Below are 4,680 nucleotides of genomic sequence, written 5' to 3'. Positions count from 1 at the left end.
TCTGCAATGGCATCAAGAGAAGGGGGAGTAGTGTCAGAACATCGTCGATAGTGATATGGAAATAGTAATAATTATATGGAATTCTAGTTCTGTTAGGATTCTATGTAATTTAGGGTTTTTAATTTCTGTTTATTTTAATTAAGTGTGTAAATGATAAAGGAATCCTATTATATTTAGGAGTCTAATTCCTTATCATTTGAGTCAAAGTAGGAGTTTTAATAATCCTAATTATATTTGGATTAGGCGTGTGAAGTACTTAGATAAAGATAGGATAATTATTTATCTTGATCCTTAAGATAAAGATAAATAAGTTTAGTTGTTTTTCTAATTCAATTAGGTTTAGGAAACTTGTACTATATATATGAGTTTTCGAGCATAATAATAGTAGAGTTTTGAGTTTGAGTTATTTTGAGTTTAAGGAGAGAATCCACAACCCTTGTTTTTACAAGTGAATCTAAAAACCTATTTGAACCGTGAGCTGAAATACACCTGGGTTCATCATATCTTGTTAACTTATAAAATAAAAACACAAAAAAATACAAACTTTATTTGTCAAATCCACTAAACTACATACTCGAGCCTAGCTAAGTGAATTTTTTATTAAGATTCACATCAATTTGGTGTGGCTGCTATACATTCCACCACCCGCCTATACCTCGCACACCCAGCTCGCATCACCCTCGCCAGCCATGTCCAATACCGAAGACAAAGCAGCGATGTTCGCTGCCATCCAGGCCACGAACGAAAAGCTCGAAGCTTTGGTAACCCAATTCACTGCCTTGGCCACGCAGGTAAACAACGTCGAGCGGGACTCTAGTTTACCCCGTCCACCTCCTCATCACCCCCGACGTGATGATGACCTACGCTTGGCTGATTTGCCGACCTTCGAGGGCGACTTGGATCCTGAAGCCTACTTGGAGTGGGAACAAAGGCTGGAACGCCTCTTTGATCACAAGAACCTCAGTGACGGGTCTCGCTTCTCTTACGCTCTTCTCAAACTCACAAAATATGCGTCACTTTGGTATGAGTCTACCCGCACTCGGCGTGCACGCGAAGACAAGCCTCCCATTGATAGTTGGTCTTCCCTAAAGACTAAGATGCGCAAAAGGTTTGTGCCTCGCACATACCGACAAGAGCTCTTTGTGCGGCTCAACTCGTTACGTCAAACTAATCTGTCCGTGGCGCAATACCTTAAGGAGTTCGAACGCTTACATATGGCATGCGACATTCAAGAAGATGAGGAACAAAAAAACGCACGTTTTCTTGTTGGTCTAAATCGGTCCATTGCTAATCTCCTTGAGTTTCAACAATACGTCACGTTTGATGATGTATGTATTTTGGCTACAAAAATTGAACGTCAATTAATGGACTCTCGCACACGATCTCCATGGGCTGCTCTACCTTCCCCTCCACCTTCGGCCACGCCCAGCCAACCTTCGCCTGCCTCGGTTTCACTTGACTCGTCGAGTACTCCAGCTCCCCCTGCCGCCCCATCCTCGACGCTTCCATCCGCAAGTGCTAAGACTCCTCATGATCCGACTAAGCCCAAGAAAACTCAGTGTTTTCGGTGCCAAGGTCTCGGCCACATTGCACGAAATTGTCCTAACACCACCCTCACCACACGAGATGAATTGGTCCTTTTTTTGGCCGAAGAACCACACCCTCCGTCTCCTTCCCTAGATGATGATGAATTTTGGGCGAGTCAACCTATCTGTGCCCCGGAACAAGAACATCCTTCCTTGCTAATTCGTCGCTCTTTATTATCTTCTCACGATGATGCTTCTGTGGATGAGCAACGTAACAATTTATTCCATTCAAACTGCATAATCAAGGGTAAAGTTTGTTCTTTTATCATTGATAGTGGTTCATGTACTAATGTTTGTGATTCGTCTATGGCTGAAACTTTAAATCTGCAAATGCGCAAGCATCCCCATCCTTATAAACTAAGCTGGTTGAATGATGATGGCATTTGGGTACGTAAACAAGCTTTAGTTGGTTTTCGTGTTGGTGAATACATGGATCAACTTTGGTGTGATGCTTTACCAATGACTGCATGTTCATTATTACTTGGAAGACCATGGCAAAGTGATAGACATGTGATGCATAATGGTAAAACTAATGCTTATTCAGTTTTAATGGGGGATAAAAGAATGGTTTTGCAATCATTACCACCTAATAGGCGCCCCAAGGAGAAAGAAAAGGAAAGCCAAGACAAAGCTCATGTATGCATAAGTTCATGTCATCATGAAGTTTTAAAAACTGCACAAAACAAAAAGGAAGGGAGACAACAACTTCTACAAATGCGCCAAGGTTCTAAGATGGATTTGGGAGACAAAGTATGGTTGTCACTTTCTGCTCAAAAGCTACATGTGAATCATAAATATGGAGAACCTATGGATGAGGGACCCTTTGAGCTTGTGGAAAAAGTTGGATATGAGACATTCAAAGTGCTCCTAGGAAATGGAATATGTGCAACATTTCCATCTTGTGATTTAGTTCCATGCTTCCCAGACTAAAACTTGTGGACAAGTTTTTTTCTAGAGGGGGAGTTTGATATGGAAATAGTAATAATTATATGGAATTCTAGTTCTGTTAGGATTCTATGTAATTTAGGGTTTTTAATTTCTGTTTATTTTAATTAAGTGTGTAAATGATAAAGGAATCCTATTATATTTAGGAGTCTAATTCCTTATCATTTGAGTCAAAGTAGGAGTTTTAATAATCCTAATTATATTTGGATTAGGCGTGTGAAGTACTTAGATAAAGATAGGATAATTATTTATCTTGATCCTTAAGATAAAGATAAATAAGTTAAGTTTTTTTCTAATTCAATTAGGTTTAGGAAACTTGTACTATATATATGAGTTTTCGAGCATAATAATAGTAGAGTTTTGAGTTTGAGTTATTTGAGTTAGGAGGAATCCACAACCCTTGTTTTTACAGTGAATCTAAAAACCTATTTGAACCGTGAGCTGAAATACACCTGGGTTCATCATATCTTGTTAACTTATAAAATAAAAACACAAAAAAATACAAACTTTATTTGTCAAATCCACTAAACTACATACTCGAGCCTAGCTAAGTGAATTTTTTATTAAGATTCACATCAGATAGGCCCTCTGACTGACTGGAGGTGAAAGCAAAGCTGTCGTGGTAGATATATGGGCAGCAGACGTAGAAGATGTAGAAGTCGATGTATATCCAGCAGAAGTAGGCACGCCCTGTACGATGTGGCCATGTCCAGCTCGGCCAACACATCAACACACAGTCCCCTCATAGTCTGCAATGTCTGCGCATACAACTCACGCACCATATCTGGAGGCAATGACTCAGAAGCCTCTAGTACAGTACCGCACCTATGAGCAATATCAGATAAAGTATGTGCCTGAATAGAAAGAAAAAAATACATATTATATAGTTGTATAAATAAATAAAAGTGCAACTAAAAATCAGTGAACTTACCAGTACTATATCTGCAGACGCAGGCTGATAATGTGTAGAAGGTGGTCGCCTCGATGGATTCGTCAGGCGTAACCTCGTGATGCGACGAAACCATATCATATACTCGTCAAAGGCATGAGTACGACCACTAAAAGGAGTGCCCTGAACTATGTGTCCCTCGCGCTCATCCCAATGTGCAATGTAAGGTCGATGTCTGAGCGGATAGTTCTTGTTCTTCGACCTCCGATCTATGGCATGAAGGTTTTGCTCGTATCAGAAGGTGCGGAATCGTCTGCTCGAATCCAAACTGGCGCATAACTCGACCAGGGAAATGGAACTCTACAATGTCGAAACAGATAAGTGGGGCCATGTGCGCCATACATGTCGATCAGCTCGACATATAGCAGGTAACAACGCCAGTCTCCAGATTTGTGATCATCCAAAGTTATATGGCAGAAGATCTACCAATGTATATAAGTTAGGCAAGTACGACCTATGTACCTGCTCGTCCGTCTGATGGTCAAGTGCATCCCTGTAGTAAGGAAGCCCACCTGCTGTGTGGGACCTAGTGATGTGTACTCGAAGCCAACTGAAAAGAAATATACGTTATTATCCATGAGAAAAATGAAACTAAAGAATGTCAACAAATGTGAGACATTGAATATTACCTGACAGCTAAGGGGTCAAACCCCGGAACATGCTGGGAGCCTAAAATAGGAACGGCCTCGTCAAACTGTGGAGGTGGGTCCCGCACCCTCGAAATCCGAGGTCTGCCAATGTGTATGTGCTCCCATGCCCAAATCTGCAACAACACAGGGCCACCTAACTCCCTCGCACCCTCTGTGATGCCCGACATAGCTGCCGATACAGGTATGCAAGGGTCGCACTACCCCAACTATATGTCCCTGCTACGTCGAGATCAGCTAAAAGTGGGAGATAAAGAACCTGGACTGCATCTCCACTCTTGTCGGCAAAAAGAATGGACCCCATCAATGCAAGAATGTAAGCCCGGGCAAATCGTGTACTGTCACCTCATCAGCATCATTCGGCAACAAGAAAAAATGTTGCCGAAGCCATGTCAATCTCAAAGACGAACCCTGGAGAACTTTGGGCTCGTTCTCCGGTGTGTTGGGCCAAATCCCTAACAACTCGAAAACTAATGCAGCCCAGTTACCCTCGCCTCGACCAGTAACAGGTGCCCCGTGCACTCTAAGTCCAAGGATAACAGCGACATCCTCC

The sequence above is a fragment of the Beta vulgaris genome, chromosome 7 (genome assembly GCF_026745355.1).
Source record: "Beta vulgaris subsp. vulgaris cultivar EL10 chromosome 7, EL10.2, whole genome shotgun sequence".
NCBI classification, from domain to species: domain Eukaryota; kingdom Viridiplantae; phylum Streptophyta; class Magnoliopsida; order Caryophyllales; family Amaranthaceae; genus Beta; species Beta vulgaris.
The sequence above is the reverse complement of the archived record's forward strand: the minus strand, read 5'-3'. Positions refer to the sequence as shown.